At 34.5% G+C, this 22085-nt stretch overlaps 1 pseudogene; it reads right to left on the bottom strand.

The window, feature by feature from the left end:
• Nucleotides 1-4869: 4869 nt before the first annotated feature.
• Nucleotides 4870-6878, bottom strand: LOC114083042 (protein kinase C iota type pseudogene; annotated as a pseudogene).
• Between the last annotated feature and the right edge of the window lie 15207 nt (nt 6879-22085).

The raw sequence follows: 22085 nt of genomic DNA on the forward strand, positions 1-22085 counted from the left end.
TCAAAACCCCCCTAAGATACCATCTCACTCCAGTAAGATTGGCAGCCATTATGAAGTCAAACAACAACAAGTGCTGGCGAAGATGTGGGGAAAAGGGTGCACTTGTACATTGCTGGTGGGACTGCAAATTGGTGCAGCCAATTTGGAAAGCAGTATGGAGATTTCTTGGAAAGCTGGGAATGGATCCACCATTTGACCCAGCTATTCCCCTTCTCGGTCTATTCCCTAAAGACCTAAAAAGAGCATGCTACAGGGACACTGCTACATCGATGTTCATAGCAGCACAATTCAGAATAGCAAGACTGTGGAACCAACATAGATGCCCTTCAATAGACGAATGGATAAAATGAATGTGGCATTTATACACAATGGAGTATTACTCTGCATTAAAAAATGACAAAATCATAGAATTTGCAGGGAAATGGATGGCATTAGAGCAGATTATGCTAAGTGAAGCTAGCCAATCCCTAAAAAACAAATGCCACATGTCTTCTTTGATATAAGGATAGTAACTAAGAACAGAGTAAGGAGGAAGAGCATGAGAAGAAGATTAACATTAAACAGGGATGAGAGGTGGGAGGGAAAGGGAGAGAGAAGGGAAATTGCATGGAAATGGAAGGAGACCCTCAGGGTTATACAAAAGTACATACAAGAGGAAGTGAGGGGAAATGGAAAAATAATACAAGGGGGAGAAATGAATGACAGTAGAGGGGGTAGAGAGAGAAGAGGGGAGGGGAGGGGAGGGGAGGGGCGATAGTAGAGGATAGGAAAGGCAGCTGAACACAACAGACACTAGTATGGCAATATGTAAATCAATGGATGTGTAACTGATGTGATTCTGCAATCTGTATATGGGGTAAAAATGGGAGTTCATAACCCACTTGAATCAAAGTGTGAAATATGATATATTAAGAACTATGTAATGTTTTGAACAACCAACAATAAAAAATTAAAAAAAAATTTAAAAAAAGAAAGCTGTTTTCTTACAATATATTGTTTCCTGTACTTTGTATCTCACAAAATTTACTCAGTCCAGGATATGGTGGTCTTGGTGACCCAAAACTTTGAAGTAGATTTTTGACCCCACTAACCACCTGCTTGAATTCAGGATACAGTCATCTAACACCTGCTCAGACCCAAGATGTGGTTTACTGAGTTGCAAAGCTAACTGCTTTTATCTAGCTCCTGTAACTTGCTTGATTGCTGACTAGAAAATTCCAATCCTCCTTAGGGCTCACATGTCCTGCTTACTATTGGCTTCCTTGCAGGACGACAGGAAAAAATCCCTGAGCTGTGGTTTTTATTCTTAAGTTTTTAAGACACAGGTCTGGAAATTGCTGTTCTCCCATAGAGCTTCAATCTCTATGGGTGGGTGACAGTCCCTGGCCAGATAAATAAAGCTCCCTTTGATTTGAATTCACACTCCGAGTGTTTCTTAAAGTGACTCCCCATAACAATTTTATTTATTGCACTTTTAGGAGTCCTATTGAGGAAGTTGTTTAATAAGCAGACATCTTGCTGGGTGTGGTGGCGCACACCTGTAATCCCAGGGGCTCTGGAGGCTGACACAGGAGGATCATGAGTTCAAAGCCAGCCTCAGCAAAAGTGAAGTGCTAAGAAACTCAGTAAGACTCTTTCTCTAAATAAGAAAAAGCAGAGCTGGGGATATAACTCAATGTTTGAGTGCCCCTGATGTTAAACCCTCATACCAAATAAATAAATAAATGAGCAGACATATTAGAATGTCGGACCTACATTTTTTCTAAGAAGTTCAGGGTTTCTGGTTTAATGAAGAGGTCTTTGATCCACTTTGAGTTGATTTTTCTGCAGGGTGAAATAGGGGTTAAATTTTATTCTATTGCATATGTTTTTGCAGTTTTCCCAGTGCTATTTGTTGAAGAGACTATCTTTTCTCCAATGAACACCTTTGGCACATTTGTCTAGTATGAGGTAAGTGTAATTATGTGGGTTTGACTCTGTGTCTTCTATTCTATCTATTGCTATCTATTGGTCTTCATTCCTGTTTTAATATCAATACCATACTGTTTTTGTTACTATAGCTCTGTAGTATAATTTGAAGTCTGGTATTATGATGCTTCCTGCTTCACTTTTCTTGCTAAGGATTGCTTTGGCTATTCTGGGCCGTTTATTTTTTTTAAATAAATTTTATGACTGCTTTTTCTATTTCTATGAAGAACATCATTGTAATTTGAATATGAATTGCATTAAATATGTATAGAGCTTTTGGTATTATGGCCATTTTGACAATAATAATTCTTCCTATCCAAGACCATGGGAGATATTTCCATGCTGTGAGGTCTTCTTTAATTTCTTTCTTGAGTGTACATTTTAGAGAGCTTTTAGCACTTTTGTTAGAATGATTCCCAAGCATTTTGATTTTTTGAGGCTATTGTAAATAAGCTAGTATTCTTTTTTTTATGGGTATTATATTTTATTTGAAGTTTTTAATGTAAAAAAAAAGGTATACAAATACAGATTACATTATGATGACCAAGGCAGTACTCTACATGACAAAAGTCAAAACAAAACAAATTGATAAAGTAATTGTACCGGCACAGAATGAGCAGAATATACCTGATGTCCAATCTAGGCTGCATATGCATAAAATGATCTGACCACATGCTTATGCAAAATAAATTATTTCCTAGAACACAAATACACCAACCATTCTGACTATCCACTGCCTGATTCCCCTGGTGAGTATTTTGAGAGAAATTCTACATAACACAAAAAGAACCGGCATGGCACTTAAAAGACTGCAAAAAAAAAATAACACAATTAAAAACATTTGTAATGTAATTCTGTATAAAATATACACAGTAAATCTTATTAGTTAAAAAAGGATTTTAAAATAAAAGATTACCCTGAATAATGGTTAAAACTATATCATAGAAAAATGCTCATCCTTTGTGTATTATTGGTAGAAAACTGATAGCTTTTGTTGCCAGGCAAGGTGGGGAAGATACCTAACTTGAAATCATTCATTTATAATTTGTTTAAAAATGTAGACAGGTTATACCTTGCCGTTTGCTCTTTATTTACAAGGAATGCTCTTTCTAATATTTAACCACAGGACAAAAAAGAATTTGAAGAAATTATTTTTCAAAATGAGGTCCAAAGGCCCAACAAAATTCTAAGTTGGCCCCTGCATTTTAAACAAACTCCCTGGGTGATAATGCCACATTCTAAGCTGCCCCAGGGGAAACAGCACCACTTAAAAGCAAGACCATGAACATTCTGGTGCAATATGTCAGAATTCCCTATATAAGTTTATGACATGAAGTGAATACTGATTTTTGTTTTAAAACAAGTTTCAGGTATTAAGAGAAACATAAACACCTCTCAAATGAACATGCAAATGTATATAAACATTTTCCTTTGAGGTTTTCACTGCTTTCAGACTTATTTATTTGAAGAAAGGAGAATGTGTGACCACAAACTGGAATATTACATTTCTAATGAAATGTAGTATTCAGAGACAGAGAAATTTATTAAATGTCTATAAATTTTAAATCATTCTAAACTAAAAAAAATTAAAATTAGATAGCTTCCCTAAAATTACATTTTTCCAAGATTGGACAGGTATTTATTTAGATGATTATGGTTACTTTTTTAAAGCCCTTTTTCATAAAAATGATATTTAAAATAAACAACAGAAGGATGCTATATCTGGCACCTCTTCAAATACTAAGTTGCTAAACACCAATATTAATAAAAAAATATGAAAAACTCTGCTCTTGAAATGTATTATACTTTGTATTACATGTATTAGTTACTAAATAAAAACTCAGTTAAAGAGAGAGAACTGTGATAAGTTTGAGTGTATGTGTGGCTCTAAACATTTATTCATGTTTACTGGTTTCTTTTTATTCTATATTTTATTGAGGATTCCATAAACATGACCCAAAAGTACCAAAAATGTGGTTTTGGGGGAAGAAACTAGTGAAGTTAAGACATTCTACTTAGAAGATAAATTAATTTCCTATATACTAAATAAGGAACAAATATTATACATTCTGCCTCCACCGAATAAATGGAATGCTTTTACAAGTTTGGTAACAAATGAGTGCCTCCTCATTATTTAGATCATAAAGAATAACTGCAGGATTCACTCTCCAGTAAGAAATAAATATTACCGTTGCACTTTTCTGTATCTACTTTAAATGTCTATTATTTTCCTTTCTATATACCTAGCAGTCTTCCATTTGACTGCATTCTGTGTCTTTTGAACACATATATTAACATTAAGTTTTCACTAAAAGGATAAGCTCAAAAACTATCTCTTATTGTTAAAAAAAATAAAATTAAAAATCATTTGTGCCAGTGTTTCAAAAATAGCTAAAGATTTGGAATCTGATTCTTAATATGTCTACTTTTTAACTTAGAGGAATCTGTAATGCCCAATTCTAAGGAAATGTCTTTTATTACCAATTTATTAATTGTTGCCTTAAAAATTAATAATTATCCAAGACAACGAGAAATCTTATAGTTGAATGTTAAACATAAAGAACTCTGAAACTAACAGGTAATATAAAATTTGCTGCATTTTGAATTAACCTTTTATTCCAAATTAACAGAGAATGACGAAAATTGTGAGGAGCTTATGATGTAATCCCACTATGTGCCTTAATGCAACAGATAATTTGTTTTAAAATAGTGGTTATTTCCTTTAAATTAAAAAGGTAATTTCATTACTCATCCGGCCTCTGAAGATTCAATCCAACTAAATTTTGACATGATTGTCTGAAAGCTAGTTTTATTTTTTTCAGTTATATTTAAATGTAATAAATTTATTCTTATAGTCTATAAGATATTGTTTTTTTTTGGGGGGGGGGGGAGGGTGGCAAATATAAAATGGTTAGTTGTATCCAGGCTGGTAACAAGCTTATCCATGCATTTAATGGCAACATAAGGAGAAAGCACAGTTGAAAAATGAGGATCAGACACATTCTTCTGCAGACATCAAAAGAGGATTGATATACTCAAAACCTTCAAATTCAGACTGATCAATGAAAGAATTCCCCACGCAAAAACACTTCGCCGGGAGAATTCCAATTTTATTGCAAAAAGCAGTGTGCTTATATAGAACTAAGGGGGAGATGGTAGGGTTTAGATAAATGGCAGGCAACCCGTTTATTGGCAAGTTCTTTCAGATAACAGCTCCGGAGCCCAGGAATTAGTTCTCATTGGGGCTAAGGTTCCCCGCCAGCGAGATTTGAAATTGGCGCCGGCGGGAGAGTTCACAGGGGCGGGAACTTTTCGCGCCACTGCAGAAAAGAAGAAGGTAGGAAGAAGAGGTGCTTAGGCGCCATGTTGGGGTTTTTTCTCTGGGGTATGGCTGCCGTTTATACTTTTCCCAACAATCAATCTTCCTCACAATGTCATCATCATCTGGAGTGAGCTGTACAGGTTCATTAGTAAACTGAGAATCAAAGTTGTCCAAGCCAAATTCTCCAGAAATATTTGGTTTAAAGGGAGGTACCACCTGCTTTTGTTCCATCATATCCCAATCAACATTTCGAAAGAATGGATGCCCCTGTATATCAGCAAATCCTGTTTGAGGATGACAACCCAATCGTTCCTTTGGGTCCTTGTTCAGAAAACTCTTCAGGACACTTGCAGCTTTTACAGACAGAGAACGTGGAATGCGAATTTGTTTTTCCAAAATAACTTGGAAGTTATTTTGTTTTTTGATCAGGGTTATCAGAACTCCCAACAATATCAAACGGAGACCTTCCTGCCATCATCTCAAACATTAGTACACCAAGAGCCCACCAGTCAACGCTGAAACCATAATCTTCTCCTCTTAAAATTTCAGGAGCAATGTAATTAGGAGTACCACAGAAAGTGCTGGTTGTATCTCCTGGCTGTAATCCTTCCTTACACATGCCATAGTCAGTGAGTTTAATGTGTCCTTCAGAGTCCAATAATACATTGTCTAATTTCAAATCTCTATAAATTATCCCTTGCTCATGAAGATAATTTAAGGCTAGACTAATTTCCACAGAATAAAACCTGGCATGTTCTTCAGGAAGTTTTCTTTGTCGCTGCATATGAAACATCAGATCTCCTCCATTTACATACTCTATAACAAAGAACAATCTGCTTTCTGTCTGAAAGCATGAATGCAGCCCAACAAGAAAAGGATGATTTGAAGCCTGCTCAAAAACATGCTTTTCTGTCTGTACCCAATCAATATCCTCATCATCATTGACGAGCTCTTTTTTCACAACTTTCATCGCATAAATACGATCTGTTTTTTTTAATCTAACCAACAGTACTTTGGCATAACTTCCTCTTCCTATTACCCGAAGCAAATCAAAATCCTGAAGACCTAAACTGGATGAAGCTTTGCCACTTTCCCTGGTGTTCATTGCCTCCTTTTCCTCACCAACTTGGTCCAAACTCTCATGACTTGAAGGATTATATGGAATTACTGTCTGTGGATGGTCTGAATGCATGGAGGACTGGTCCATTGGCATCATTGGTTCCGGTGGCAAAGAATGTCGCCCACATTCAATTGTGACTAGCTTGTGGCACTTCTTATGAACCAAGAGTTTGCAGTTGATGCACTTATATCCTTGGCGTCCAAGTCCCCATATTCGGTCTGTGCAGATGGCACAATGAGCACGCCTGTTGAAACGTTTGGCTTGAAAAGTGTGGCCATTTGCACAATAAAGCTTTCTCCAGTGACGGGCACCTCTGCTGTAGATGGATTTATCTTCTCCTGGACAAGGCATCCCAGGACGTTCTGGCACACAAGGGAATACATGAATCAAGAGTTCTGAACCCTTATTTAGCTCATAAAGCCTAAATAAGGGTTCGAGACATGTGTTCTTTTGACAATGAACAGCTTTTTACCATGAAATGGATAGATGAGGAAGGAGACCCGTGTACAGTATCATCTCAGTTGGAGTTAGTGTCTTGGTCTGGTTTTGACAACTGGTGATAAAAGCTTCATAGAATATGTCAGAAGAGTTCCCACTTTTCTATTGTATGGAGTTACTTGTGGAGGATTGATATTGTTTCTTCTTTAAAGGTCTGGTAGAACTCTAATGAGAATATATTTGGTCTTGAATTTTCTTGGTTGGTAGGACTTTGATGGCTGCTACAATTTCCTTATTTGAAATTTGTCTCTTTAGATTTTCTACATTCCCTGGTTCAGTTGGGTAGACTATATGTCTCTAGAAATTTTTTCAATGTCTTCAAGATTTTTTAGCTTATTGGATTATAAATTTTCAAAATAGATTCTGATTATCCTCTGTATTTCAATGTGTATGGTGATGTTTTCTTTTTCATCATGCATTTAATAAAGTCAGTTTATTATCTCTTTTATTAGTTTAGCTTACGTTTTATCAATTTTGTTAAGTTTTTTCAATGAACCAACTTTTGTTGCATTGATTTTTTTGAAGTTCTTTAATTTCAATTTCATTGATTTCAGCACTGATTTTAATTATTTCCTGTCTTCTATTTATGTTGGTGTTGATTAATTCTTCCTTTTCTAGCTTCTTAAGATATAACATTATATTTCACATTTTCTTTATCCATTCATCTACTGAAGGGCATCTAGTTTGGTTCCACAGTTCAGCTATTGTGAATTGTGTTGCTATAGACATTGTTGTGACTGTGTCCCTAAAGTATGCTGTTTTTAAGTCCTTTGAGTATAGACCAAGGAGAGGGATAGCTGGGTCAAATAATGGTTTCATTCCCAGTTTTCCAAGAATTCTCCATAGTGCTTTTCATATTGATTGCACCAATTTGCAGTCCCACCAGCAATGTATGAGTGTGCCTTTTCCCCCACATCCTCACCAACACTTATTATTATTTGTATTATTAATAGTTGCCATTCTGACTGGAGTGAGAAGAAATCTTAAGAGTAGTTTTGATTTGCATTTCTCTCATTGCTAGAGATGATGAATATTTTTTCAGATGCTTGTTGATTGATTTTATATCTTCTGAGAAATGTCTGTTCAGGACTTTGGCTCATTTATTGATTGGGTTATTTGTTTTTTTGGTGTTAAGATTTTTGAGTTCTTTATATATTCTAGAGATTAGTGCTCTATCTGACTGGCATGTGGTAAGAGTTTATTCCCAATTAGTAGGCTCTCTACTTTGGTATATATATATATATATATATATATATATATATATATATATACACAAAGGAATATTATTCAGCATTAAAAGAAAATAAAATCATGACAATTTCAGTAAATGGATGAAGTCAGAGAATATAATGCTAAGTAAAATTAGCCAACCCCCAAAATCCAAATGCCAAATGATTTTTCTGATTTAAAGATGCTGATTCATAATATGCTCTGGTGGGGGGAAGGGGTGGCTGGGAGGATTAAATTAACTCTAGATAGGGCAAAGGAGAAAAGGGGAGGGGGGGAAGAAAGGGGGCATAAATGTAGGAAAGATGGTGGAATGCGATGGTCATGATTATCCTAAGTACATATATGAAGACATGAAGGATGTGACTCTACTTTGTGTACAACCAGAGATATGAAAAAGTGTGCTTTATATGTGTGATATGAATTGCAGTGTGTTCTGTTGTCATATATAACAAACTAAAATTAAAAAATAAAAAGATAGATTATTCATTTGGTATATTTCTCTTCTTTTAATGAATGGATTCAATGCTGTGATCTTTCCTCTTACAATCACCTCTGTAGTTTCCCAGAGATTTTGATATGTTGTATGTCTATTCTCATTTGCTTTTAAACATTTTTCTATTTCACCCTTGATTTCTTCTGCTATCCATTAATCATACAACACCATATTATTTAGTCTCCAGGTGTTAGAGTAACTTTTATTTTTTTATCCTACCTCAGATTTCTAATTTTATTCTTTTTGATCTGATAGAATTTAAGATATGATCTCTATTTTTTGTGTTTATTAAGAGTTGTTTTGTCTCTTAAGATGTGGTCTATTTTAGAAAAATGTTCCAAATGCTGCTGAAAAGAAAGTGTATCAGTCATTGACAAATGAAACACTCTCTATAAGTCTGTCAATCTTAATTATTAATTGTGATTCTTAATTATACAGCTTTTTAATTTAGTTTTCATTTGGAAGATCTGTCCAGTGATGAGAGAGGTGTGTTAAAGTCACCCAGTGTTATTAGTATTGTTCTCAGTTTGATTCTTGATATGGAGAAAGTTTGTTTGATGTACACCATTGCTCCATTATTTGGGGCATAAATATTTATGATTGTTATTTTTTGAGATTGTTTAATTCCCTTATGCAGTATGAAATGACCTCTTAGTATCTCTTCTGAGTAACTTTGGTTTGAAGTCCACTTTATCTAATATGAGGATGGAAATTCTGCTTGTTTACAAGATCCATGTGAATGATATGATTTCTCCTATCCTTTCACCCCTAGTCTATTGATGCCTTTGCCTATGTGATGAGTCTTTGGAGACATCACATTGTTGGGTCATTTTTTTTCTTTCCTCTTTTTTTTTTATATTAGTCTGCCAGCCTCTGTCTTTTGATTGATGAGTTCAGGCCATTTACATTAGGTTATTATTGAGATATGAGTTTTATTTTTATTGAGAGATGAGTATTCTTGGCATCCATTTTAATTCAGACCTTGGGGTGTGTGTGTGTGTGTGTGTGTGTGTGTGTTTTCAAGATCTTCTAGCTTCTAGGGTCAAGGTTGAGAAATAGGTTAAAATTCAAATTAGTTCACCTATGTTGCCTGACATTTTTGTCCAGCAGTCTTTAATATTCTATCCTTATTCTATATGCTGAGAATTTTCATAATTATGTGCATTGGTGTGGATTTTTTTGCAGTTAATATTTGGAGTCCTAATATACCTTCTGTATTTGATTTTCCATTTCATTCCTAAGGTTTGGAAAATCTTCTGATATTTTTCCATTGGAAAAAAATGTGTATTTTTTCTTTTCTTTTTCTTTCTTTATTTGTTTGTTGTTTGTTTTTATTTCAGAACCTTCATCTATCCTGATGAATCTATATTTGGCCTTTTAATGTTATCCCATATTTTTTTGAGAGAGATAGAGAGAATTTTAATATTAATTTTTTTTTTTTTTTAGTTTTCGGCGGACACAACATCTTTGTTTTGTATGTGGTACTGAGGATCAAACCCGGGCCACATGCATGCCAGGCCAACTCGCTACTGCTTGAGCCACATCCCCAGCCCATCCCATATTTCTTGAACATTCTATTCATGTTCTCTTAACATCTCCCAAGTTGTCTATTCTAGTAGTGATGCTTTCCATTAAATTTTTAATTTAATTTATTATTTTCTTTGTTTGGAGTATTTCTATTTGGTTCTTTTTCAGAATATTTATCTCTTTATTGAAGTGGTCTTTCACTTACTGTATTTTCTCTCTGAATTCACTCTTTACATGATTTTTTCCTTGACAGATTTGATAAACTGTGAATGTTCTCCTTTTATGACATTTCTCATAATGTGTTGTCAATGTATTTTGTTATTCAGGTATTTTGGTTGTTTGAGGTGCTTTGTTCCCTTGCTTTCTTTGTGGTGTTTGTGTATCTACCCATATGAGTCTGAAATGTCAGAAATTCTTCCCTGGGAACATATAGTGTTCCTAAAGGTTTCTAGTACCTCCTGGTTTAGGGGAAGACAAATAATAACAAGAACCAATGGAAACACTATGAAGCATTAAACTAAATAGTTATGACATCTAGAATGTTAATTGGCACAATAAATGGAAATGGAATGGTAAGAAATTGCCAACAGTGAAGACATTAGGTTTGAAACGGTTTGCTATTTCTAGAGGTGAACAGAGAGAATGCTAAAGGGATTTATGATATAATCATCATGAGGGAAAAAGAAAGAAAGTAGAAGTAAAAAATTAAAGAAAGTATGAATAAGAGAATAATAGAATTTAGCTGGAAGCAAAAAAAAGAAAGGAAGAGAATAGAGAAATAGATGAATGAAAAACAATACAAAACAAAAATGTACTAATCAAAACCAAAACCCTACCCCTCAAAAGAGAGTGATGATGAATAATTACCTTCAAAAAATGTTAGAAATGAGAAATATGAGTTTTGTATGCATATATACAAATATCCATGAAACATTCAGCATAAAATGGGGGGGGGGGGATAGAGAAACAACAACAACAAAAAATAAAAATAAAAATTTAAAAGTTTTTATTTTTGGTGGTGATCAAAAATTGTCAATGAGAATATATATTCATTTTCTTCCCAAATGCCTTTCTGTTTTGTTCTTGAGGTATGTACTGTGCATAAGAATAAGAGCCACAGGATTTTCAAGTCCTCCCTCTTTTTGTTTTGCTGTTCAAGTGGTCAGTTGGGTTTCAAAAATACTTAGCTTCCATTCTTTGCAGAATGAGGTGGAGTGTGTTGGAGATGGTTTTCCCCTCCACTCTCAGGGCACAGTCACTATAGAGTTCTGTGAAAGGAGTTCCCAGAGACAGAGATCCTCAAGATGGGATTTAGGTCTAGTGAGGCCCCAAGTTTTTAACTGAATGGTGACTGCTCTGAAGAATTTAAAGCAGAACACCTCCAGTGCCTGGCATCTGCTAATTTACACTGGAAGTCTGCACCCCTGGAGTCTCCCCCTGGTTCCACTTGTGTGGAGGAGGAACCAATCCTTCACCTCCTCCACCACCCTTGACTCTTGTCTTTCTCAGCCTCCTGGGTTCAATCTCAAGCACACAGTGAATCCCACCCCCTCTGAACAAATTTCTGGCCTGCTCCAGTTGGTCCTGAAAGCCACCAGACTCAAAGAATGAGAGATCAAATATCACTGTGGTTTCGATGACCAACCTTCCCCTGGGTAAAACAGTTCTCCACACCTGAATTTCTCCTAGTTTTCTCGGTACACTCTGAGTGATGGATTACTCGGGTCTGGGCTTTGAGCTTGGTCCCACAGTCACAGGCCAACCTTGGCAGGAATGCCCCAGCTCTCCACAGACTACCAGGATATGTGCAGCATCTTTCCCTCATGAGGATATAGTGTAGCTCACCCTCTGGATCAGTCCAACAATGATCTTGATGTCTGATTTCTCCATACCAAGACATGCCATGGAGCCACATAAAATGTGGGTTTTCTAAGCCCCCTCCCTGATTTGCCTGTGGTGGATATTATCTGGTGGCCTCTGGTGCTGGTGGTGATATATATATTCATATCCTTATATCCAACCAACTGAGTCCCCAAGGTGTTCTAAGAGTCAAGTATTAAGTCTCATTAAAATCCCTCTTTTTTCTCAGCTCATGGAGAAACCGTTATCCACTTTTCTGTTCTCAAATTATGGAACATCTTGGAAAACAATATACTCTTTTCTTATGAAATTCTTCTTCTGAAATTCTAGTAAAAGTAACTTTTTAAAGTCTTTTTCTTTTTATAGGATTATTTTACTCATTTAATAATAATAAAACAATTTTATCGTAATTTTAAACATTTTATTGTGTAAATTTAGACAAACTTTTTAATAATTTTTAAAAATAATGGTGTATATTTTTCCTTTCTTGGTGTCACATTGTGTACTTTTCCACTTGTGGCATCATGTTGGCACTCAAAAAGTTTTGAATATTGAAGCACTTAGGATTTTCAAATTTCAGAATAGGGATGTTCAACTTACCCATGTAAATTCTTCACTGAATTTTACCACTGCTGAGTCTGACCCACAAAATAGATGCAGTTTTCCATCTTGAGATTCCTTCAGTATCTCAATAGTCCCACATATAATTTGATTTCTATAACTTATCTATATGCATGTATCAAGTGTTGAGAGCTTCAATTCCCAAGGTATCTGGGTTCTGCTGAGTCCAGGGAAGGTCCTGCCCATAGGTGGGACTTTGCTCACACACTCTGTGCTATCCATTCTGTGTTATTGTCCTGGTATACAAAGATTCTTGGAAACTAGGAGCCAGGTTGTTGCCCTAGTCCACCATCTCACTGTTGAGGAAAACTTGGAAATTGATTGATTTCTTTTTCCATGTAGATGGTCCAGGCTCATCCTTTTATCCTATCTACTTTGCTCTTTTTTGTTAATAACTCCCTGATGATTCCTTTCTTCTCTGTGCTGCCATATTACCTTAATTAAATCCTTAATGCAACACTTATACTTTGCAAGGTAATCACCAACTCTCCTATTTCTTCTCATCAGGCTCTAAGGCATTTAAAGCAAGTGACCACACAATGATTTTATATCCTGGCAGCCAGTGCTAATTAGAAGAATGCACCTGGATACCTGTTTGTCCTGGACTCTCAGATTCCTCGGCCTGCTTGTCCATGCTCTGCCATATCACCTGGATGGACTCACCTCTGGATTTGCAAAGATCATCAGAATATGACTTCTTAAATGAAGCAGGTCAGCATTTGATTTACAATTTGCAACATAGCAAGTGTTGCAAACACATCAACAGATCAAACAAACCTTCAAAAACCTATTATGCAATATGGACATTTTATGACTATAATCTTAATTATTCCAGTAAGAAGGGAAATATGAAGATCTTTATAGTATCCATGTCAAATTGTTTCATGAAATGGCTTTCTTTCATTGGCTATACAATGAAAGAATGCAAACATGGAGGTAGGAAGTGTTCTATTGGTCATGAGTATTTTTAGGAAGGTTGTGGGACTTGGAATGGATGATATTTTAACATCAATTTTGAAAGAACTATAAACTTACAAAATGCTGAAAGTAGTTCAGAGAGATTGAGAGCTGTTCACACAGCTTTTCCTTTTGATAATATTTTCTATAACCATGCTTCATTTGTCAAAACTAAGAACTTCACATTGGCATAACACTACCAACTTGCTACAGACTTTATTTGGGTTTCATTTTTCTTCCCACTGATATTCTATTCAATTCCAGGATTCCATGCAGTATTCACGTCTCATTCATATCCTCCAATTTGGGGCAGTTTTTTAGCCCTTGTATTAATTTTCTACTTGCTGTTGGAAATTACAGCAATCCTAACACTTCAAAATAACACAGATTAATTTTCTCACCTTTCTGCAGACCAGTTGTTCCACTGATTTTTTTCTGCAACGGGCTTCACAAGGCAAAAATCAAGCCGTTGGTGAGGCCATGTTCCTCTCTGGAGAACTTCGAAGCCCCTTCAAATTGCTGCTAGAATCCAGTCCACAGAGGTCTGGTTCTTTTGATAATTGTTGGTGGAGTCATCCTTAACTCCTCGTGGTCTTTGTGCATAGACTCTCAGCTCAGAGCCCCACAGTGCATCCAAACCTCTTCACACACTTTCTCTCTGGTACTTGAATATCATTCTCTGATAACAACAGAGGAAGCTTTGATGCTCAAAGGGTTTATAATCTTATCTCTGCAAGGTCTCTGACATGAAATTTAACATATTCACAAGTTCCAGGATACAGGCGTGGACATTTGGGGGGAGGGAGGAGCAGTCTCTGACAACCACAGTGTCTTCCATGACTTAATACATCTGAAAAGTACCGTTTTTATCATACTATTATTTATAATTATTTTGCAGCTATGATTATCCTTCAATTTGGGTTTGCCTGACATTTTTCATCACTGAATTGAGATTCAATATTATGAGAAGATTCCCATAGATGGATACAGAAAGTGCTCCTTTTACCCTTCACATAATCACATTACTGACTCCATCACCTAGGCAAAGGGGGCATCTATCAGGTATTTGAAGTAAAAAAGAACTATTTTCTTCTTTGTGATTCATAAATTTCTTGAGGAAGCAACTTTCAGATTATAAATATTTCTGCTTAAGATGGTGGTTTTAACTTCCCTTATTCCTTCATATTTATTAATCAGAATTCTTTTGGAATGAAAAGTGCCCCCCCCCTTTTTTCTCCTTCAGTTATTCATTGCTTAATTAATTTAGTATGGACTCCTCAGTACTTATGTAGTCTGTGGATTTTCATAAATAATATCATTGTTTATTTTGTTGTTTGATGTTTTCTGGGATTCACTCTTAGAAGGACCAGCAGTTTGATTCCTGTGTCTTTCTAAAAGTCCCTTCTTCTTTTGAGCACTTCTTATTTTGCTGGCAACATAAGCTGTCTCTCATATTTTCATTAGCTCAGGCATGGATCCAAGTATTTCCACAAGAAATAGTTTTATAATTTATTGTCTAATAAACTTATTAGAGAATGACATTTGAAAACTAAGTTATTGGTGAAATCCAAGTACAGTGGCTCACACCTTTAATCCCAGTGATTAGGGAGGTTGAGGCAGGAGGATCCTTGGTTCAAAGCCAGCTTCAGTGACTTAGTGAGGCCCTGATAAAATGATTGAGAATTTATCTCAAAAGAAGAAATATAAAAAGAGATGGAGACTTGGCTCACTGGGTAAGCAATCTGGATTCAATCCCTGGTCAAAAAAAAAAAAAAAAAGTGTATTCCGATATAGAGATTTGTCCCTCTTTTTTCTTACATTTTTAATTACCTTTTCTCTCTTTTCTCTGCTTGCTCCTTTCCATCAGCATTTTGTGTTAGTCAATTTTTCCAGACTGTAATAAAAGACCTGATGAAAACGACGTAGAGGACAAAAAGTTTATTTGGGCAACTTCAATATTATATATAACTATAATGCACTAAAAAATGATTTAAAATATTGATTTGGGTTTATGGTTTTGGTTTCAGTCCATAGTTGATGGACAACATATGTCTGGGTCTGAGGGGAGGCAGAACATCAGGATATAGTATAGAAATGCTACTCACTACTTGAGAGTCAGGAAGCAGAGAGAGAATTTGGATGCTCCCAGCAAACTACTTCCTCCAGCCCCCTACAGTTACAACCCATTAATACATTCGAATTATTAATCAATCAAATGGATTAATCGACTGTTTGTGTTACAGTTCTCATAATCTGATCATGTCACCTCTGAATATTCCTGTATTGTCTCACACGTGAGCTTCAGGGAACACCTCATCTAAACCATAACAGCACCAGAATGAGTCTTCTAGTGTTGTCACTATATCACCTCTGACCTAAAAAAAAAAAAAAAAAATAGTATTGCCATTTTGTAGTTTAACCAATGGTTCTTTTTTTTTCCCCCTTTGATATCAGGGATTGAGCTCAGGGGCACTCAACTAGTGAGCCACATCCCCAGCCCTATTTTGTATTTTATTTAGAGACAGAGTCTCACTGGATTGCTTAGTTCCTCGCTTTTGCTGAGGCTGGATTTAAATTCATGATCCCCTACTTCAGCCTTCCAAGCCACTGGAATTATAGGAATGGGCCACCAAGCTTAGCAATAGTCCTTGAATCTTTGGTTTTGGGACCCTTACACACACATTAAAATCATATTGAGGAACCGAAACCAGAAATTTTATAGGAATTTTAACTATTGACATAACTATTGATCTGTATAGCATTAGAAATTAAAACTGAAAAAAATATTTAAAAATTAAAATATTTGTCTAGTTACAATTATATTTTTAAAAGAAAGTAGAAGCCTTTTTCCAAAGACCACATTTTAATAAATAACACTTGTGTACACACTTACTGCCTTAGATTTCTTTTTTCTTTCTTTTTTTTTTTCAATACCAGGGATTAAACCCATGTGCACTTAAATAATGAGCCACATTCCCAGTTCTTTTTACATTTTATATTGATACAGGTTCTCATTAAGTTGCTTAGGACCTTGCTAAGTGTTTTGCCTTAGACTTCTGACTGCAAATTTCTACTCTCAGTCATTTAATTTGTCAAATCCAAGATATTTTTAAAAAGCCTTTTTAAAATCAATATGCAGTTACTAGGTTATGCATTCTCTGGTTTATTAGGCCCTTTAACCCTTATTTTTTTCCCCAGGGATGCTCTATTCTCCTAACTATCTATAAAACTCCATGGTAATTCTTGTTTCTTCTTCTGCAATCTGACTACCATGTCAAGATTTTCTGTGACTTCCTTTTTTTATGTATTTTAATACATGATTTATCAATTGCTTCTACATCCTGCATCTGATTTTTTTTCTCGATTTTTCTGGGGGATTCCTAGAGCTACAGCATCAAATATCAGCCAAGTGAGGAAAATTTCCACGCCAGCCCTAAGCCAAACCTTTATTTCGATCCTCAGCCTTACATATTCATCAGTTTATTACAAATCTATGCATAGATGCTCCTTAAGCATACCCTTCAGCATTCCTTATCCTGAATGCATCATTTTCCCCAAAATCCATTTCCAAAATTTATTCCATATTTGATCAAAATTGACAGTCATGAATAACTTTTTATCAACACTTTTCTTCTTTTAAAATCAGAATGATGCATTTTCTTAGTTTTCAATATTGTGTTGTTTCTTCTGTTTTCCACAGCTCCTTAAAGGTCACTGAATTATTTAAATAAATTCAAGTTTCTTCAATATTTTGAGAAGTTCTTCTTTCAGTTCTTACTGAAAATATCCAGTCATTTTAAAAATATTGAGACTTTTTCTCTCAGAAAATAATGAATGAAAACGATGGCTTGAATTTTCTTGAAGCAAAATTAATTGTAACAAATCCCATTTAGGTCCACAATTTAGTAGTTTTGAGTAACCACACAATTTTGCAACTATTATTACAATCTAAGTTCATAATATTTTTAGCACTTCAGAAAAATTATAACCTTTAATACTCATTCCCTATCACTTATATCCAGTCCTGACAGACAATATTCTACTTTCTCTCTCCAAAGATTGGGAATCATACAATATGTGATCATTTTGGCTGACTTCTTTCTCTTACCATGATATCACGGTTTGTCCAAGTTATAGCATATTTCAATATTTAATTATTTTGCATTGCCAAATAATATTTTATTGTGGTTATAGTTTATGTTTTGTTTAACTACACATTAGCTCACAGGCACCCGAATTTTTTTTACAAATTTGGGATATTATGAATTGTATTTCTAATATGAGTATATGTGTAAAAATGATTTTATATGTATGTAAATATTATAATAATTTTGTGTGGATACTTAGAAATAAAATTGACAAATCATGGGTTATATAATGTTCAATATTTTGAAGAACCTCCAAAGTGTATTACAAAGTTGCTGTATGATTTTTTTTAAAGAGAGAGAGAGAGAGAAAATTTTTTAATATTTATTCTTTAGTTTTCGTCGGACACAACATCTTTATTTGTATGTGGTGCTGAGGATCCAACCCAGCAGGCTCACATGCCAGGCGAGCGTGCTACCACTTGAGCCACATCCCCAGCCCACAAAGTTGCTGTATAATTTTACTGGTCTGAATAGCAATGTAAGAGGATCTTCCTGATTTCAACATATCCTCACCAATACTTATATAATCTGACAATATATGATAAATATTATATATAGAGATATATATTATATATATATATTTATATTATATATTATATTATATATTATAAATAAATCTATATTTATATATAATATAAATTTATATATATATATTATATTTATTTATATAAACATATATATATATATATATATTTATACAGACACACACTATATATATATTCATTCTAATGGGTGTAAAGTTGTATCTCAATGTGCTTTATGTTTATATTTTTCTAATGGCTATTAATTTTGAACATGTCTTCACTCCCGGTTGTACTTTTGCATATATATTTTTGTGTAGAAATGTATATTTACATTTATTGCTCATTTTTTCAAACCCAGTCTTTTAAAAAATATGAAATCTTGTCATCTGCCATAGCATAGATGGATCTGAAGGACATTGGCAACGGTAAGTAAGTCTGGCACAGAGAGACAAACACTGCATGATATCATCAATATGTGGAATTTCTAAAAGTTTACCTGATAGAAGTAAAAAGCAGAATAAGCGAAACAAACTTTGGATTTTGTCAAAAGATTTTTCTGTGTCTATTAAAATGATCATGTTTATTTTTCCTCTGTTAACATTCATAATTAATGTACTTAATACTATTTTTATTGGTTCATTTGAGTTATGTTTGACAGTAGAATTCATTTTTATATAATCATAGAAGTATGGAATATATCTTATTATAGTTACGACTCTATTCTTATGGATGTACATGATGGTGGGTATTTTTATATAAGTACTTAGAAAAAATATTTTAGATTTATTCCATTGTCTTATCTTTTCCTCTTCCCCCCTTCCCTTCTTTCCCTGGTATCTAATGAATATCTATTCTTTCCTTTCCCCACTTTATTGTAGGTTAGCATCTACATATAATTCAAAACATTTGAACATTTGACATTTGGTTTTCTTGGACTGACTTATTTCACTTAGAATAATAGTCTGCAGGTACATTCATTTACTTGCAAATGTCATAAAGTCATTTTTATTTATGACTGAATAAAACTCCATCATGTGTATATGTACCACATTTTCTTCAACCATTCATGTGGAAGGGTTCCCATAGCTTAGCTACTGTGAATTAGGCTGCTGTAAACATTGATGTAGGTGCTTCAATGTAGTAGGCTGCTTTTCAAATCCTTTGTATATAAACCAAGGAGTAGTATTACTGGATCAAATGAAAGTTCCATTTGTAAATTTTTAGGAAGTCCCATACTGCTTTTCCCACCAGCAATATATGAATGTACTCTTTCCCCCACATCCTCACTAAAATTTGGTCTCACTTGTACTCTTGACAATTGGCATTCTGGTTGGAGTGAGGTGAATCTCAGGGTAGTTTTAATTTGCATCTCTCTAATTGTTGGAGATGTTGAACATTTCTTCATATATTTGTTGAACATTTGTATTTCTTCTTTTATAAAGTGTTTATTTAGTTTATTTTCCTATTTGTTAATTGGTTGTTTTTGATGTTAAGCTTCTTTAATTCTTTTTATATCTTGGAAAATAATGTCTTTTGTAAGTTGTAGGTGGCAAAGATTTTCTCACATTCTGTTGGCTCTCTCTTCATGCTGTTGATTGTTTCCTTTGCTGTGAAGAAGCTTTTTAATTTTATATCATCCAGCTCATAGATTAATGATTTTCTTCTTGTGCTTTAGGAGTCTTGTTGAGGAAGACAGTTCCTAAGCCATTATGTTGGATTATAGGGCCTACATTTTCTTCAAGTATGTGCAGGGCTTCTGGTATAATACCTAGGATTATGATTTACTTTGAGTTGGGTCACATGCAGAGTGAAAGATAGGGATTAAATTTCATTCTACTACATATGGATTTCTACTGTTCCCAGCACCATTTGTTGAAGAGGCTATTTTTATCCAAAGTAGATTTTTGGCACATTTATCTAGTAGGAGTTAACTGAATTTTTGTGGGTTTATATGTCTTCTTTTCCATTGGTCTTCATGCCTGTTTTGATACCAATACCATTCTTTTTTTTTGTTTGTTACTATAGCTTTTTAGTATAATTTAAGGTCTGGTATTGTAATCTTCCTGCCTTACTTTTCTCAAAAAGGATTACTTTGACTATTTTGAGCCTTTAATTTTTCTAGATGAATTTCATGACTGCTATTTTTTTTTATTTCTATGAAGAATGTCAATGAAATTTTGATGGGAATTGCTTTGAATCTGTTTAACACTTTTGTTATTATGGTCATTTTGGCAATATTTATTCTGTCTATCCAAGAACATAGGAGATCTTTCAATCTTCTAAGGTCCTCTTCAGTTTCTTTCTTTAGTATTCTGTAGTTGTAGAGGTTCCTTCATATCTTTTGTTAGATTAATTTCCAAGTATGTTTTCAGGCTATTTTAAATGGGCTAGTTTTCCTAATTTCCCTTTCAGCTGATTCATCTTTTAATTATAGGAATGCAATTAACTTATGGGTGTTAATTTTGTATCCTGATACTTTGTTGAATATATTTATGAGCTCTACAAGTTTTTTGGTGTAATTTTTTTTTGGTTCTTCTAAATATAGAGTCATGTCATCATAAAATAGAATGAGCTCTTCTATTCTTATTCCTATCCATTTAATTTCTTTTTTTTGACTAATTGCTCTGGATAGTTTCAAGGACTATGTGTAATAAAAGTGGTAAAGGTGGGCATCCTTCTCTTATTCCAGCTTCCAGAGTGAATACTTTCAGTTTTTCTCCATTTAGAATGATGTTGGCCTTGTAGATGTTAAAAGTATAAAAGTATATGCTTGTAAAAGTATAAAAGTATAAGTTTGATGTATATAGCCTTTACAATGTTTAAGTATGATCAACTACCCCTAGTTTGTCTAGTGTTTTAAACATAAATGGATGCTGTATTTTGTCAAATGCTCTTATGTATTGAGAGAACCATGTGATTCTTGTCTTTAAGCCTATGTATGGGGTGATTTAAATTTATCAATTTCTCTATGTTGAACCAACCTTGTATCCCTGAGATAGAACCTTCTTGCTCATGGTAAGCTATCTTTTTAATGTGATTTTTAATGTAATTTTCCAGTATTTTATTTATGATTTTTGCATCTGTGTTCATCACAGATATTGGTCTTAAACTTTCTTTCTCTGATCTGTCTTTGTCTGGTTTTGGTATCAAGGTGATTTCTAGCTTCATAGAGTGTGTTTGGAAGAGTTCCCTCCTTTTATATTTTATGTGACAATTTGTGGAGGATTGGTATTTGCTCTATTTTTAATGGTCTGGTAGAACTCAGCTTCCAGAGGGAATACTTTTTTTTTTTTTGGTTCTTCTAAATATAGAGTCATTTTCAGCAGAAAATCTATTTGGTCCTGGGCTTTTCTTTGTTGTTAGGTTTTTGATGGCTGTTTCAATTTCCTTATCTGAATACAGTTGGTGTTATGGTTTAGATGTGGTATACCCCCAAAACTCTCATGAGAGACAATGCAATAGATTTCAAGGAGAAAGACTGGGTTATAGATTTAACCTAATCAGTAAATTAATCCCTAATGGAATTGACTGGGTAGTAACTGTAGGCAGGTAGGGTGTGGCTGGAGAAGGTAGTAATTGGGGATGTGTTTTTGTAACATGGGTTTTTATATTTGAATCTGGTGAGTGAAGTCTCTCTTTTTGCTTTCGCCCTGCCATACTCATCTGCCATAATATTCTGCCTCACCTTAAGCCCCAAGGGATGGAGTCGGCCTTCTATGGACTAAGCCCTCTAAAGTCGTGAGCCCTTAATTGAACTTTTTCTCCTCTACAATTGTTCTGTTTGGGTCTTTTAATCATGGTCGTGAAAAAGCAGACT

The sequence above is a fragment of the Marmota flaviventris genome, chromosome 15, assembly GCF_047511675.1.
Source record: "Marmota flaviventris isolate mMarFla1 chromosome 15, mMarFla1.hap1, whole genome shotgun sequence".
In the NCBI taxonomy this organism is placed as follows: domain Eukaryota; kingdom Metazoa; phylum Chordata; class Mammalia; order Rodentia; family Sciuridae; genus Marmota; species Marmota flaviventris.